General features: G+C 41.3%; 2 long non-coding RNA genes across 2 annotated transcripts in view; one reads left to right on the forward strand and one right to left on the reverse strand.

The window, feature by feature from the left end:
• LOC104913199 (uncharacterized) overlaps positions 1-17,925 on the forward strand; it is a 139,867-nt gene that overhangs the window by 9,579 nt on the left and 112,363 nt on the right. The gene's annotated exons all lie outside the window — the stretch shown is intronic.
• Positions 346-3,323, reverse strand: LOC146543437 (uncharacterized). The gene is made up of 3 exons (XR_014886486.1): positions 3,075-3,323; positions 2,155-2,255; positions 346-363 (listed from the first exon to the last, which is right to left on the reverse strand). It is a non-coding gene; the product is annotated as an uncharacterized LOC146543437 (long non-coding RNA).

Raw genomic sequence — 17,925 nt, forward strand, 5'->3', positions numbered from 1 at the left:
ACGTAAATTTCTAAGTCACTTGGGCATTATTGAACACATTCCCTTGGAGCTGTGTAAATTCTGTGTCTGGCCGGCTTTGTATTTCATTTTCAGGCAGTGGTTGGAACATATATTACCGTGACTGGGAAAAGGAGAATTGCATTAAGTAGTGGTGGGGCTATTTTTCTTGCTGTATGCCAGAAGATGTCTGAATAAATTGACAGCATATTTTCTTATTGTTCTTTACTTTGATTTATTTTCATTCCTGAACTCTCCCCCTTTGGATAATCCAGTTATAGTTTCATCCAGTATAGCATGAAGCAGGCCAACCTTCTGTGAGTGGTCTCTCAGCCATATGTCAGCAGACCGAATCACTGCTTTTGTCTATTTGTGTGGAGCAATAGGATAAAAAGGGGTTACTCTGAACTGCTGGATTTTTGAAAGAGGAGAGGAACAAATGTAGAGCAAAGACCACCCAAAATATTGTCAAGCTCAAGATTTCACTGAAAACAAACAACAACAAAAATAATGTGTTTCTGATTAGTTGCATAAATTAGCTGGTACTGTTCCTCTTTCCAGGCCAAATGATTTATTGGTTTATCCCACATGATGTTAAATGTAAATTGGAAAGGTGTAAAATTGTATTTCACTGTGGAGCAAATACTGTTTTCTCAGTTGGTGAGCAATGTTAGCTCCATATGTTCTGTACATTATGGGTACATGGTTACAGCGTTATGGCATGAAATGCCAGCTGTTAGGTCATGATATGAATGATCTGCAGATCAAGAGCTATCAAATGTATGAATCTGTGACAACTGAATAATGAACATATTGAAGAGATTGTGATGTTAGTAGACCAGCTGTAGAGAGCCCAACTGTTCAGTTTTCCTGTTGCTGCATAATAAAAACGAGTTACATTCCTGCCATCAGAAAGAGTAGGGACAGGTCTGCAAAAGGAGGAAAACTTCAGGGTGCTTAGCTCCCAAAATTCACGATTGGGGCTCTCAGTTCCCAGCCTGCACAACTCCTGGCTGCTTGAGCTCTGCAGGGGTTTGCAGCTTCTTGCAGGGCTCCAGGCTGGAAGCACAGTGCATGCCTCTTTCTCTGCCTGTATGTGTTGGGAAGGGCACTGGGTAACTCTGAGAACTGCTTCTTTTCTGCTCAGTTTGTGAGTCCAGACTGGCCTTAGGATTTGGGTGAGTTAGGACATAACCTGGTTCATGAGAGGCTTCAGCTGGTTCCCACTGGGTCTCTGGTTTGTGAAAAAGACCTTTTCATACTATTTGGAGGGCATAAAGAAAAGAGAAACTGATCGTTTGGTTTGCAGCTGTTGCATCTTATGCCTTTAGCTTAACTTCATATTTCTTTCTCACTTTAACACTAAGCACTGTAATGTGTTGGAAGCTGTCCTGTTGTACTATTTGTTATACTCTATGTTTAACAAAGAGCCTCGGGCATTCAAGGTCCTCAGTTCCTACGTGTGTGTATGCATGTATACATACACATACATATGTACCTGGGTGTGTACATTTGTCAGTGGTAGCTGACACTATTACAGCACTACTGCTACAACACCTGCATTTATCCAGAATATTTACTGATTGATGACAGTTTCCAAAATATTTATCTTTCTCATGTATAGAATTTGTGCTGTATTTGTTTATTATACAATTTCTGTCTCTTCCAGTTCATTCTTTCTTGTGTTTTTCTTATCGGTGTCAGTTGTAGTCAATTACTTGTGTAAAAAGATTGAGGACCTAATTTATGGCATGATGACATACAGTAGATACACAGCTCCCATTAAAACCTGATGAAACCTCTCTATTAATTTTCACAGTGTGCCAAGTCAAGTCACAGAGGGTAGACCTTTGATGAATAAAGCATATTTTCTTACTTAGCTCCATTCCCAACTAGCTCAGCTTCTAGAAATAACATTAGTTGGCCAATGAAAACAGCTCCTTGATAGTGGTAGGAATTTAAGATAAAAAACAGCTGGGTACATTTTTTTTAGATGAAGGGAAACAACTTTGAACTCTGCAGACAATGTAGTTTAAACCCAAGCAGATGTGGTTTAATCTTGTTTTTGATCCTCGTGTAGATTTTCTTTTAAAATGCATGTGTGTGCACAGAAATGATGACTTTCAGATGTCTTGACATAATTTGTTAGAGAATCACCTTGGTGCATAAATCTTGTATAGCAAATACTTCACATCTTTGAACGTGGGCTGAAGAGTACCAGAGAGGATTTATGTTGTCCTTTTGGTGCTATCCTGCAACTGTGTACAAGAAACAACACTGTCATATGAATGTAAAGGCTCAGTGATGAGAAACTCAGGTTTTCTGATCCCTAATAAATCTTTTTACTGTCGGAGTCTAAGTAACTCTACAATAGAAAAGACAATATCAGACTTATTCCAAATCAGCAGACGCAATTGATCTGAGCCCTTTCTTGTCCTACCTTTATAGCTATTTGTCACATCTGGCATCTTCATTTGTTAATTTCCCTTTTCTTTCCCCTGTATGAGCAAAAGTGGAAGTAAACATAGAAACAGACCTCTTTTCAATGGATGATCAGCGTCTGATATGAACGTGGCAATGACACTGCCTGGCAGCACATGTTCAAATGAATGTTAAACTTCAAAGTTCTATGCAATCAAGAGCTACTTCTCTGCAGCCAAATCAAAAGATTGAATACTGGAGAACTGCCTACAGATGTGATTCTACGTGGATGTATCTCATTCTCCCAGTCTCTTTTCATCACTAAAATCAGAGAGGTGGACTGGAAAAATTTCAAAGCTGTATGAGGAGATCAGCAGGCAGCCAGCATAAAAAATAACCGTTTCTCTGCTTGGCAGAATGGAAGAGTACTTGGGAAAAATGACAGAGATTTGGGGCTACCTTATCCTGAGGTATAAGAGCTGAAGCAAGTACAACCAGTACGTATTTTTCACCCCAAGATCTCAGAATTATTCAGACCGTTCACACACATTGAAACCAAGGGGAATTAGTCATTCAAATACCTTTTGATTTGCTAAGCTGTGATGTGTTTTCTTAAAGTCTCTGTTTCTGGAGTGAAGATACTTTACCAGACTCACCAAGGGAAAAATCTGCCTTCAGAGTTTTAGGAAAAATACTGAATATGTAACACTCATTTGTAATTAAAAACAATGAACAAACAAAAAACCACCACAAAAATAAAATAAAACGAACAAACAAAAAAAAACCACATCAGAATCATTATACTAAAAGCAAACAAAAAGGGACCAATTTTCTGACTTACAGTTGTCCTATTTAGTGTATTCATTTGTGACTTCAGAATAGAATGCAAGTACTGTACATTTCCAATGCCTTCATCATAGTGCAGTACGTACTGCTTGTAAATGATCCGTCCTTCTGAGTGTGAGAGGCCTGTCCTGTGGCTGGATGTGCTGGTGCTATCTTGTCAGCAGAGCTCTGAAATTAGACAGGCTTTTCCTGCCTCCCTTCCTAACGCAGCCATGCCAAGCACAGGGATTTGGCAGTAGGTTTTTTCAAAGCTAGAGATAAAGCTGTTGAATGGTTTCTTATAAGACTAAAAACACAGCTTGTAAGAAAATAAATACAGCCAAATAACCTGGCTTTTTACCATGACTTGACCAACTGTTGGTTTAGCAGATAGCAGGAAACTATGAGTAATCCATTCGTGCTGCGTGATGGAAAAACGGGTAAAGCTGCTGTAAATCTTGAAGTTCATCTGGACTCATATGTTAGCATCTACCTTGCCAGGAGACACCTGCTGCTGTTCCATTTCCTTCCAAATATTTAGGGTGGAACTGTTATTTTATCAATATTTTCCTTTCTGTCCTCTGTCAACAAGAGTTTTTCATGTGCTACCAGAAAGCTTTTTAAGGAAATCTTTTGAGGTATTTCAGTGTTCCTTTGCTGTAAAGATCTCTGCTATATTTACTACACAGGGTAAGGATTACAACAAGGAAATACCCACCTTAGAAGGTTGGCAGTCCGTGCAGCCAAACAGCACCCATTACCTTTTGTGCAGAGATGCAGAAGCACTTTATATATGGGGTCTTGTGGACAAAGCACTTCAGGTTCACATCACTGACTGGTACCATAGCTATACTGTGCAAAGCGTGGCCCTACACTGCCTGTGTGAAGCTGCCAAAATACCCTTGTGTCAGTAAGAGCCAGGTGTCAAAAAGGGGGATGTAGCCCTGTGCCTAGTATGTGAAATGCATCCTGTTTAGTACTCTGGAATCTCCATACATCCAGCCCTCCTTTCTGCCTTATTGACCTGCAGACGCGAGAGCAGATATGCAAAGAACCTGAGAGTTGTTCCAGTTTCTGACTTCTTGCAGTCTCTTTGTGCTGCATAGGATCAGTGTTCTGTGTTGTGCACTTTTCCTATCCTATTCCAGAAGCACCAAAAGGCCAGTGAACACCATGCATCCCCATGGCAGCATCATGCCTGGCAGGCTGCATTCCTCTTGTGTGGGCTCCTGCTCTGTGCTTTCATTGCAGCTCTGGCATTCCACAACCAGCACAAACGTGGGATGTTATTTCGGCATCACCAAGTAGAGCTGATTGACAGACAAGTGAAAAAGGAGGCAGTAATGAGTGGCAAGAGTAGTCATTGACACAGATGTCTACAGAAAACCTGTAATCAGTTAATGATTTTCATGTTCAGAATAAAGATGAGCAGTAAATTATTAACTGCAGCCTAATAGCTTCACTAGGTGATATCAGATAACTTGTTATGCTTACATTAACAAATAAGTGAGGTAGTCAGGATACCTCCAAATCCAAAACGATTGCATTAGAATTTGTGTAAGAATAAAAAATGTACCTATTGAACACATCTTCTTTATTGCCATGCCTTTTGAAGAAAAGATTTTTCTTTTTTTCTTTTTTTTTGCATTAAAGATAGTTTTTACCAACTGTGTGTTTTATGAAAAGTTCTGGCGTTTCAGAAAAAGGAAAAAACATTTTAAGTGAGTAAGGGACAGGATTTCATGTCACAGATTTTCTTTCTGTTTTTCTTTTTTTTTTTTTTTTTTTTTTTCCCACCCCTACATTTTCATGGCCTTTTCCATTTTCCTACCAGCTATGGGGTAGTTCAGTTTTGTGAAGCATACCATAAAAGCATATTTTAATTTATTTATAAAAGGAGTTACGAAATAATCTGAAGTACTTAATTATCTCAAGCAGCTGCTGATTCCATACAGCAATATTAAGGACATGAAGGGAATTGCTTGGTCAGCGTTATGGATAAAAGACATGCTTATGTACTGATGTATCACATCGACTTGAAGTTGGTGCTTTAAAGTTTGTCTCTTCAGCACTTGGTTGTGCCTGTGTTCTTCAGCTTTTTAATGGCTGCACAGTGTTGCGCCAGCAGCACCCAGGATGCTGGGATAGTTTCAGCTACTGAGAATAAATTCCTGGGTCTTGGAAACCATCACCTAGTGATTTTATGGCAACAACTGTCTATCCTTCATTCTGTCATTGCTTTTAATTCAGCTCTTCCCTGTCAGCTAATCAGAGCCAGCATAAAGTGCTCTCCCTCATACAAAGGGCAATGGGAATTGCATTTCAAGGGTGAGCTTCTCTACCAAAATTTTGAGTCCCTCAAGGAGATTTGCTGTTGCAGTATATGGTCTGTACGTCCTGCTATAGTCACGCTGGGATAATTCTCCTTTGCTTCAGTGGGAGCTGAGCTAGCCCTTACGCATTATATATGCGCTCTTGTTTTCAGATAGGTGATTATGTTACAGAGCCAGAATTCTGTATTTTCCTACCTTCAATCTTTTTAGATTGGAAATGAACACAAACTTCAACAGGAATTTTGTCACACGTCACTCTCCATCATTTACGGATTTTCAGGGATGCTTTAGAGGCAATGCTGACATGGGCAACTTTGCTGCAGCCTGGGGGACGCAATCTGCATCAGGCCTGTTTTTAAAGGTAGTTATCCTTCATGTGTAAATACAGAGGAGAGAGAAGTTCTGTAATTTTATGGTGTGGCTGTCGATTTGTATCATTTTTAGCTAAGGGCACAAGCTCGTTGGCTCACACTGTGTTGTCTCACTGCTGTTACAGCTTGTGTGGCCATGTATTGCATGTTGGCCTGGGTACCTCTCCTGCTGCTGGGCTGATAGCACTCGCCATCTGGAAAACTGTCTTGTCAGGGTAGTTGGAATCGCTCTGTCCCTGGCTGAAACAGTGCTGGCAGAGCAGGCTGCAATCTCCTGCGGGTCTTCCCCCAGCACGAGGAACATGCTGGGTTGTGCCATGGTTTCTGATGTGGTTCCTGGAAATCTGTCTGGCTTTAAGTTTTGTATGAATATCTGAATTGGGGTCTTCAGTATTTGTGCATCTCCACTACAGATGCAACATTCCCAAAATGGGAGAAAATGAACAGTGTTACAGAAAACAGTGTTTTCTGTGTTTAGAAGTGAGATGGCAGCTGCATGGATTTTAAAGTCTAGAGGCCCATTAGTTTCCACATGGACACGCTCAGGATTCAGAGTTAAGTCAGCACCAGTTAAGGGATAGAGTTAAATATCCTCCTTTAGCAATGGGATTGGAGACGAAGCCTTATAGCATCAGTCTCAGTTTCTGGTCATCCAGTCTGTGCCATAACCACCGGAGACATTGTGCTCAGCACTGGTAAGTTAATTCAATTGGTTACAGTCAGCATATTTCTTAAAAGTAGCAAAAGGTTAAACCAGAAAGTGTTGGGAGATCATCAAAGCTGATTCTAAAGGAAAGAGAGAAGTCTAAATGCAGGGGGGGCTCAATGAGAACTGTGAAATGGAGCCAAGGTTTCCCAAGGGAGGGAGGGGAGCCTACTTCCCATGTGCTTTCTTGCACAGCTGCTGGTGTGGAAGCTGCCAGTTAGCTTCAGTGAGCATTGAATCCTGCTCATTAGGCTGGGCCATGCACCCAGAGAGGTCCTGCTCCACCTCTAACACTCTTACAATTCCTGTGATTAGTCGGTGTAATTAGAAAGTCTGTATTCACTAGAAGAAAACTGCTTTGGTCTATGCTCTGGTATGGATTAAGCTGAAAATCAAAATCTCATCGTGTTTTGACTAATTGCTGTTGAAGCTTTTCAGCAAAATGTCAAAACTTGAAGTGAGGCCACATCAGAAAATTAAGTACAGTAAGTACTGGTATTAAAAAAAAAGAAAAAAAAAAACAAAAAACAAATGAGTAGATCTAAGGGAAAAGAAATTACTAAGTATAGTTGCTTGGGTTCTGTAAAATGAAATTTAAGTTCAGTATATTAAAACACATGTGGTCTGTATTTGAAAACATTCTGTATAAAGGCTTGAAAGCAAAAATGGGAAAGATGTAGCTGCAGATAAGCTCTCATAGAGAGCACAGGTCATGGATCAGGCATGAGAAAGAAAATCTTAACTCAGGATCGAGTGTAGTGAGTGAATATTTTGTTATTAACTTTGGTAGGTTTCAGACTGTATTTTCCCAAACTGTTGGAGTGAGGGCTCCTATAGCCTGAGTGGACTTCAGTTCAGGACTGTGCCAAGCAAGAGAGGCAGTTACAGTGCTTGGATTCTACTAAATCAGTGGGCACTGGAAGTTACAAAGCTGACTGAAGAGGTAACAGCAGAAGGTAGCACAGCAACATTTTTTGGCTTTATTAGTGAGATCGAAGGTAAATCAGTGATTATTGGCTGCTATACAATAAAACAGCACTGCCCCAAATAATAGTTTGCCTAAGAAAACTATAATCTTTTCAATTTTCATCTCAGAAAAAGCAAGGGCCCTGCACTTTTACTTGAATTTCATGTGCGCTGCCTGTAGTGGCTTTTAGAAATGATTTCGCTGTGTGATTTCTGAAAAAGAGATATTGATGTTAAGCTTCAAGTCTTGACACACTAGATGAGTGTGTTTGAGGCCTTGCTTGAGTGAAGGAGGGCAAGATCTGTCGCCCTGACTTTTGAGAAGGTTGCATCTTACACCACTGCTCACACCTGAGGTGTCCTACTATTGTACTTCAGTGCAGCTTTTGCACAGCTGGATGCAAACTAAAGTCATTATTTGCAAAGCATGCACGTAGGAAATTTTGTTCCTCTGTGCAATTCTGCTGCATTAGTTGAGATAGCTTACAGTAAATGTTGGGAAGATGGGATTACAGTCAGTTAACTCTAATGTTTCAGTGCATCCAAATTGACCGTGACATAATACTACCTTGGAGCACAAATGAGCAAGCAGAAGTTCACCAGTGATGATTACATCAAAAGTAGTCTCCTGTTTTTCTAAGCTGTGGCCTAAGCCATTTCTTAAAAGTACTGAAGCAATTGCTGATCTTAATGTCCTTCACCAGGGATCAGAAGCCTGGGGACATCATTTCTTTGCTACTTTGAAAGTCAGTCAGAAATCTTCAGTTTTGATTGCTGCCTTGAGTGGGGAGAATGTGCCTTCTTGGTCTTACCACTCTATGTAGATGGCATCAGTGGTACATGTCCTAAAACAGTCCTCTGATTTTGATTGTCATCTCTACAGGTGGTATTTTCAGAGCTAATCAGGAGCCTAAAAATGAAGGCAGAAAGCATATTTCAAACACACATATCCTTCTTTGGTACCAGGTGGGACATACATATGTAAACAAGAACCACATAAAACTCGGAAGACGTGAAGAATCTTTTGAGTCTGGCTGTCGTTTGTGCAGTAATACAGATAGATCATCCTTCTGAGACCAGCTAATGTGCCTTTGTGGAGCTGTGGGTGAGGAAAAGTTTACTCTGGTCAGATTTCTTGTAACTTGTTGAAGACTGATGAAACATAGCTCTAGGTGTAACCCAACTAACGGTTTAATGTGATACAGTTGGAGTGAATTATCCTGTGATTGACTGTCTGCTGGAGAGACGGAAGGGCTTACAGACAGTCCTATTTGCAGAACGCCAGGCCCTAGGGATCCTTTCTGTTAGCCCTTTGTTCACAGTCCTCTTCTCCAATATCTGCCATGACGGCTGGCATTTTTTATTCTTCCACTTTACACCTGCTTTGTGTTTACAGCCAGCTAAAACTGAAGTATGACAAAGAGAATTTGTCATATCATTGCATTTCTGACACACCCAAGGTAGGATGCTGATCAGTCATGCATGGGTGGCTGCTGTCAGGGAGTACAATTCATGCACATACCTTGTTGAAATCATCATCAATTTGCAGGTAGATTAAGGAATCTTACAGCATTCCCTTGCTGAAAGCAGTAAAGTGGTTCATTAGCAAACATGGTTGGGTTATTTCACTGGACTACTTTCAAATTCTGAATTCCTCCTCGTTCCATAACTTGAGGAAGAAAGAGCACTTCAGGTACCACTCAGGACCTTCGCTGAGACGTAAGTCAGCAGATGGGCACCCATGTAAAACCCATTTGTACTGTTCGTTATTTCCTAAGGAAGAGATTCCCACACAGGAACAAATCTTGGCTGCTTAACTGTTTCATTCTTGGAAAGAAATATGACTTCCTTGGTAGGCCATTCAGTATGACTTTTGAAATAAGAGCTGACCCTGCTCACGCTGGTAGAGGTGAACATAATATCTGTAAATGAAATAACTTTAATAACTAATTCTGTATGCTGTATTACTATGCTGTATCAGTGTTTCTCACAAAGGAAGCATTGTCTGTAGATGACTGAAAAGCATATGGGGAAATGTAACAGTAAGGGAAGGACTCCATTCAACTTTTATTTTTAAAAAAATTCAGCACAGTTTCCATCTGATGTGAATTACGTTATACACTTTATACATTTTTGTTCCAAACTAACAGCACTGAAATGTTTGATTTTAGCAGATTCTTATCTTATTTTTTCCACGTGCACAATAGTCTCCAATTTACTGAAGGAAACCTGGAAGAGCTTGAAGTTTTTTAAGAATGGGAGTAGGTAGTGTTCATGAAATGCCTTCTGCTCTGTATGTCAAACAGAGAATGCCAAGATTCCAGCCTAATTCTTAGGAATAATCTATCAGCCTGCCTTGTAGGTGGTTTCTCTTTAGGCAATTGAAAATGGGAATGCTGGGTGAGAGCTGCAAGAGTGGGAAGCTGCTATAGCACAACACAGAACAGGAATATGGAGGTTCTGCTTCAGGCATAACAGCGAGCCTTGAGTTGTGCTGCTGGATTGAAGTCACAGCTGAGTATTTTACAGCATCGTTTAAATTACATCAGTGCTGTTCACCTGGTCTCAGTGTGTTTACCAAACTTAAGTGAATACTCATTCAAATCTGTAGGTTAGTCTTTGCAAGTGGTGGGCTTGTTAAATTGTTTGTTGTTCATGTGCTACATACATGTGCTGGCACAAAGGAAGAAGTTAAGGTGTTCAAAATCCTGAACACTTTAACCTGATAGGAATCCAAATATTTAAGCAATTTCTTCTGAGTTTTTGAACTTAGAACATTTTTTTCATAGAATAAAAAGGTCTAAAAGTAGCGAGCTGAGCTGCCCTAAGGCTTCCAAGGAGACAAATCCTGATGTTGTGTATCTGGTGTTACCTCTGCACAAAGCTCCAGGGGTGCACAGGAGTGTCCCTGAGATTATCCCCCAAAAGAGACGTGGTGAATAACCAGCAGCAAGCCCATCTGATGCTGGGGACATGCCCTTGGAGCCCACAGCCTGCAGCACAGCACAGCTGTGTCAAGCAGGTGGGGTTGGGCTGGTATAACGTGCAGCAGGTGCTGGTCCTCCTGCAGCTGGAGGTGATGAGTGTGAAGAGGGCTGGCGTCCACATAGGGCTGCCTGCAGCCGGGCAGCGTCAGCCTGAGTTGTGGCACAGTTTCTGTGCCCTGTTAGAGGGCTGTAGAAATTTGATTTTTGCTTTTGTCTCTTGCGTGGCAGGATCTGGTTTGTTTCTTGATGCTAGTCTCGCCTCTATCCTCTGAATGGGTGAGTACGAGGCTTTTGTGTGCACTGTGAGTAGGGCTGCCTTGGGATGGTGTGTTGATGCTAGTGTGAGAATTAGCAGCGTCTTTGTGTTGAGAGGAAAAAGAATAAAATCCTCAAAGACTTCAAGTGTTAATTCCTCTGCAAGCCTAGCTTTGATTCCACTTGTACAGAATGTGTTCTCACAGACCTGGGAGTGAGAGAGAAGCTTACTAATTAATGTTTAAAAACCCACCTCTACAAATGCTCTGAAACTGCTCTTACACAGTGCAGAAGAACTGAATAATTCTAGGGCTTGATATCTGAAGGTCTTTAAGCTCTAGCAGTAATTCCAATAGGAACTCTTTCTTTTCTTTTAGAGGCATTTAAAGGGGAAGTTTTTGGAACAGGCTTGAAATCTGGCTGCTCTTGGTCTTCAGCCAGTGCAGTTTTTGTAGGGGAAAATACTTATTCTGTTCAATGAACACAAATGCTTTTCTCTGCGGAAAATAGGAATAATTTTCTGCTCAAAACTGGTGTGTCTGAGTCTGAGCACTAAACATCATCAGTAAATGTTGAATATCTAATCTGTGTAAAAGCATAATTACCAGTTTTCTGCCCAGGTGGGTGGTGATGTAAATGGAAACGACTGATCCAGAAAGCGAGAGGGATATATTTAAAATAATTTAATCCTTAATGCTGCAAAATGGCTCCTTCCTTCCACTGCAGGGCTTGTTGAGAGTATGCAAGCTGTAATGGGTCAGGCTGTAAGACCACATGTATGGGCACAGTGCCTACTGAAGCACCCAGCGAGGGATAAGCTTGGTCTCTGCTGTTGGAGTTCTTATACAGCTTAAGAGCATTTATTTATTGTTACATCCTGTCAGTCCTGAGCTGATTAAGCTTGGCAAAAATTTTCTAAGGCTGATGAAAGGTCACTGTCCAACAAATGTATCTTTCTTGGAATGACATGCAGAACTCTTGTTAATTCTTTGTATCATATTTGAAGGGAATGTGAAGAACTGCATCTGGAAATGTACAGAGGGTATATCCTTCAGTATGTGCATGGCCCTGCTGGTACTTAACGGATTTGATCATTGCAAAGATAAGCAGTGCAAGAGCTGCTTCCAACACTCTGCTCTCAGCTGAGAAACAAGAGTTGTGGCATGCAAAGATCAGAGTGTGCAAGTGTATTAAAATTAGACACGTCTGTCCAGATCTGACAAAGCATTTGGATGCATTTAGTAATTTTTGCGTGCCTTAGTGTGAACACTTAAAGTATTCTGTCACTTAAAGATATAGTGTGGAACTGCTACCTTGCTGCTGCTGTAGCAGAAACCAAGAGCATTATAAACAACAAAGTCTCTGCTACAATTTCTTGTGGCTAAAATCACCATAAAGGTGGGAAGTGTAAATCAGAAATAAAATACCAAGAAACCTTTTGAAATTGAAATACCATGAGGTTTTTCTTGTTAGCTGTGCTCTGCTGCTAACGAGACAGTTGTTACTACTTCTAGCCTAATCAGTGAGGCTGAGACCATCAAGGTGATCAGAGAACTCAGGTGTGCCTTGCATGCAGGGGAGGCAGCTAGCAAAGGGCATGTGCTGGGGTTCTGGAGGAGCATGAAGTTTGGGAGATCTCTGGCATGTGTTTAAACTTGCTGTGTCCTATGTAAGAACAGAGTGATGAAAACTGTTACTCTGCTCAAATACTGCAGATGTCAGGAGTTTCTTGGCATTGCAGCTGTTACTCTGTTATTTCTTCCCCTTGGCTCAATGGTGGCAAATGTCTGTCATACAGCCCCTGGTGTGGAGCAGGGAGGAGAGATGCGTGTGGTGTCCCCACAGCAGGATCCTGCTGCTTGGTGGTGGTACCTCACAGTAAGAGGTTATGGAGAGACTGATAAAGATTGGAGGAGAGCGGGGTTCTGCTGTGTTCCCCACATTGCCATGTTTACTGAGGTGTATGCGGATCCCCCCCTTCCACTTTAAACCTGGGCTGGCTGCCTGGTAAGCAATGGCTTTTTCTCCAGGCTTCTCACTGAATGCACTCTTCAAGGGCTGCTGCTTTCCTTGCACTTGTCGCAATTTATGTGCTGCTCTTCCCTTTGCTTCACTCTCTTTTTAGTACAAGAACTGTCCTTGTGCTGGAGGAGTTAGCTGCAGCATTGTGCACTGCCAGGCAGCTGCTTGCTTGCCTTTTTGTTAAAAGAAGAGACAGGATTGTAAATATTCATCTCAGAGGTATGATTATGCCCAGACCACAGCAGCTGCAGACACCTTCCTACAGTGTACTTTGGCAGGGCTGAGTTGATTAACGAAGCGAGAAGCAAGAGGAGGAAAACTTTAGGAAACTACTATGCTGCTCTGAAATACCTAATCTAAATTAGTATTCTAGTGTACATTGTCTGCTTTAAATTTGAACTCGGGAGAAAATATGCTGATACATATGGGTCGTCTGATTTCCTTTCCGAGCTCAGCAAGACTCTGTGCCAGTGAAGGGCAGCAGGAAGCCTTGAGCAGAAAAACTAGAAGCTTCGTGTTTCTAGCTGTTGAATGAAGTAATTGAGCCATTAAGGAAAAGACCACAGGACCGAGAGCATCAGCATCTTGAAAGCCCTTCAACGTTATCCACTGCTGTCAGTGCTTAAGAAGTGCTGTGTTGATGTAACGAGCGCTTGAACTCATAACTTCTTAATGTATTTAAGGGAAACAAGACCACCCTGATTAGCTGTAGCTTTACTTTCAAAAGAAGTTATGATTACTGAAATACTGTCACATGCTTTGAATCACTCAGTTCTCTGGCCAAGGTATTGCAGCCTTGCTATGGAGCCATTAATTTTAGTTGCTAGGCCTCAAATGTTCTTTCCCATTTTTAGGCAGTTTGGCAGCAGAGCCGAGCATAAACATATCTGTGTGTATTTTCCTACCGCAATCAGTGTCCTGGTACTTTCAATGTAAATACTCTGAGATCCTACATCTGATAGTGGCTATGAGCTGGTAAAGTACTGTGGAGTTGAAGGCATTCCTTCCTCTGCACTGCCCCATCTGCCATCCCTGCTGGCTGTGCTGGCTGACGTGGCCCTGCAGCTGCATGGTCTGAGCACCTTACCTGGAGAGAAAAAAAAAAAAAGTATTTTTTTTCTTTGCCACGTGCCACAGCGTGTGGGAATCTGACTAAAACTAATCACAAGTTGAAAAGCTTAGCGTGTAAAAGTCCTTAATGCTGTCAGCATGCTGATGTTAGAGACCTGGCTGTGTGCTGGGTTAACTTTTCTCAGGTGGCCGAAGAAAGGAAAAATACAAACGCTGCTTTCTTGAAAGTGGATACAACATTTTAAAAGGTGTTTCAAGTTAAATGCACGCAACTTAAGCCTCCTGAAATACTGATTTTTCAATTTCTTCCACCTGGAGGTAGGGGATAATGAGAGACTACACCAGCACTGTGTGATTAACTGGCAGTAGATATAAAATATCTTCTCTGAAGAAAAGATCAGTCATTCTGCAAAAAAACTTTGTAATGAAATACCATCTACGTAGAAACACCAGCTGCACTTGAATTCCAAAGTTTGGAATAACTGTGTCGTTCGAAGATATTTGCTACTATGATGATGAATGTGAATTGTCCTTTCATGAGCCTTCATATTCTGCAGTTCAGAGCTCCGTGTTGTGGATTTTGTTGTCAATCTGCTCTAATTCACTTTGTGCTCTACAGCATTAATGTTATCTTGCTAATATTTTCTAAACCACACCCAGCTCAGCCTGGGGAAAATAAAGCAGTTGTTTAAATTGATGGCTTTGAATAAGATAAATCAGAAATCAGTACGTAGTGCTTGAAACATCTTTTTGTTCAGAAAGTTTGCTTCTTGTTCCACACCCCCTCGGAGTATGACTGGAGGGCATGGATTGGAAATATGCAGGAAAACGATGCCACCTGCAGGCGCTGTGCTGAGGGTGCGCTTCTCACCAGGGGCAGCACTGGAAAGGCTGCTGAACTGTCTCACGTCGATTTGCAGATGATGAAGATACTCGTGCACGCATACTTCTTGTATTTCAGCAAGTGAAAGGCAGTGAAACATGTTAGAGATCGTTCTTCAAGAACCTCTGTGTTAATCTTAGCTAGGGATAAGTGGAAATGACTCGGATGATGCAGGCTCAGTGGAGTAAAACTTCCCTTCTTATTGCCTTCACAGAAATAAGGGTGTGCAGCCCTAGCAGTGTCTCAGGACCCTCACGGGCCAAAATCCAAATGCTTTGGTGCATTGTTTTAGGTGTTAGCTGGTGCTTATCTCATAATAATTGATATATGACAGTATAGAGCTCTATTTCCACTGAGGTTGGACTGGTGTGTAGTTCAGAAAACCTGTTTAGGTTTTTAACTGCTTATTATTGTGATTTTAGTTGTGTATGACTGTGCTCAACTCAAACGTCCCTTGTTGCATAAACAGTGCAGTAGCATTGCCAGAAGCAAAGCTGCTTTTGAGTTTGGAAGTATCTACAAATCAACTTAGAAAACAGCGAGAAAGCATTGGATGGGAAATGATTCAAGGAGAACAAAACAAAGTAATGGAAGACATGAATGTGTTGCTAATTACCTGCCGTTCTGATTTCTGAAGTAATTTTTCATCCATGAACTATGTGGTCAAATGTAGCAGCAAACCAAGAATGCATGTTCTAGCTTGTAGGCATGTTAAATACTGGGAATTGATGTTATGTCATTGCTGCTACAGGTTTCCTGTTTAAAATCATTGTGCCGTATCTTGAGGAGAGCTGCTGAAGCTGGATCGTTCATCATAGATTGTAATTGCACCAAGATGATCTTCACTAGTTCTGCAGACTTATTTCCACTTGAAATTGGTAGGAGAAAGACTAGGAACAATTATCTGATATTAATTATATCAAAGTCTTTGAGTTCTCCTAGTCCTTAAAATCTTTCCTTTCAAGTTTAAATGTTCAGACACAGTGGGCTGAAAACTCTTAACAAGTACACAAAGTCCCTGACACGAAGTTCAATACCAACTTTAGTGAAAGGGGAGCAGTCCACAGCTAAGATTTCATTAGGTAATAATGCTGTGAGGGTGGAAAAGGGATGTGATTTTAATATGGCATGGTTACCTCTAGCATACTTAAAGTTTGAGTTCTAATTCTGGAGAAAGTAACTACCCCTCAAAAATGTGCTATTCCAAATGAGGCTGGAAAGTAAAGGAATCCTTGTAAAGCTGCAGCCCAAAATGGGCTCGAGTAGTAACTCATGCCAGGTAGAGAAGCTACGAGTTTGAGTTTCCTTTGGGCTTTGCACCTTAAGGCTCATTCTGCAGTGAGTATAGGGACTGAGTCTCCCAGTTCTCAGGACACGAATTTCATTTGCTTTCATTTCTCAATGCCTATTTTCATGAGTTCAAGCAGCAGTATATTCATGACGTTTAATTTTTTCCTTTGCTCACTGGAATCCAGGCAAAGAATTCCAGGTTAATGGAAGGGAGCAGACCAATGCACAACATGATTGTATATAAGCCTTATTTTCTCAGGAATTGAAAGGAAATTGGAGTACTCAGATACAAATGCATATGTCCTTTGCATTGCTCCTATTTGATTAAACACCCCAGTGTCAGTGGGACCACAGATAGAGTTTTTCCTCTGAGGGTAACGTGAATAGTAGCACCCATGCTCTTATAGCAGGGCCATAAGATGTGAAATTTATTGTATGTGCTAAAATAGAAGAAAAATGGGTTTTGACTGAAAGCTATACTCTGCACAGCCCCTGGAGGGCACCAACAGCCAACATTACATTTTTTCTCTTGCCTTGTAGTTTATTACCTGCTGTCATAGAGTGCTATGAAGATGGCAAATATATCCCCCACGTATAGGTTAAATTGAATGTGCTTCGCCTCGCATAATTTGGAAATTCAAAAGACCAATTTCTTAGTGTAATTGAAAACCACTGCATTTCAGGCTTATTCATTGAATCAGTATTTCCAGTCAGAATCCAAATTAATCTTTCTACCTTTAAACAAGATAACGAGAGTGTAGTTATATTTACTCAGCCTTTTGACAGTCAAGTTCAGTGTAGCTGCATATGATTAACTACACACACAGAGTCACAAAAGGTTACTACGGGCATGACTCGAGTCATGAGGGAAATCCATCTCGTAAGGCTGAAAATCTGAACTGACAGTTCAACACTCAGCCTAATGCCTGAGTCCCTCTGGAAGGGAGAAGTAAAAAGGAAAGGAGAAAAGGCAAAATGACCAGCCTGACATAAGAGCCCTGTCAGTTTGTATGTACTTCCCTCTGGATTTTATTTTTTTCTATTTAGCCTGGAGTCCTCTTGCTTTAAAGTTGCATTAATGCAACTTTCCTGAATTGCTTCCAGCACCTGTCAGAAAGTGACGTGGCATCCAAATGCATTTGTAGTGCACTTCTGAGCTTCTGTATTCTGTGTGGACCAGTCAGCTGGAAATGTATATTTGAAGTTTGCACATGGAAATGTTTATCTGGAGCACGCCCCACTCTGCATCACAGCCATCTGATGGGGTGGGTAAGCTGGGTGCTAAAACCCTTAGTTCTCTGGGATGGTGGTGGGTTTGAGGAGCTCACCTCTATGAAGAGAAGTAAAAGGGGCAGATTGGCTGGTTAGTATCATCCACTTTGGCGTTATAGTAATGAGGATCAGATGCCTTTATTGAAGCTCAAATCTAATTCCAGTGTTATTTATGGGATGTCCTATCTGGCCTATGTTATACAGGAGATAAGTGTGAAGAACCTCATTGTTTGCTATGATAACACAAAAGCAACTTGGCACAAGGACATGTTTCTGAGAAGAAGCTATTCTGCTCGATGGTGTTTTTGCAAGAAGCTGAATAAGTCTGGATGCCCAGCAGTGTGCTGCTGTTTTCCAGCACTTCATTGACTGGGTTTTCTGCAGCCTCAAACTGGCAGCTGTCTGCCCGTTAGCTGGGGGCATGATGGATGCATGGCACTCTGGTTTTCCCTGCAGGCTGATCTGCAGGGAAGCAGATATGACTTGTCCTTTCATTCAGCTGGCATTGGCCTTTGCTGAATACAAG

Source organism: Meleagris gallopavo, chromosome 14, assembly GCF_905368555.1.
Source record: "Meleagris gallopavo chromosome 14, MGAL_WU_HG_1.1, whole genome shotgun sequence".
Taxonomy (NCBI): Eukaryota; Metazoa; Chordata; class Aves; order Galliformes; family Phasianidae; genus Meleagris; species Meleagris gallopavo.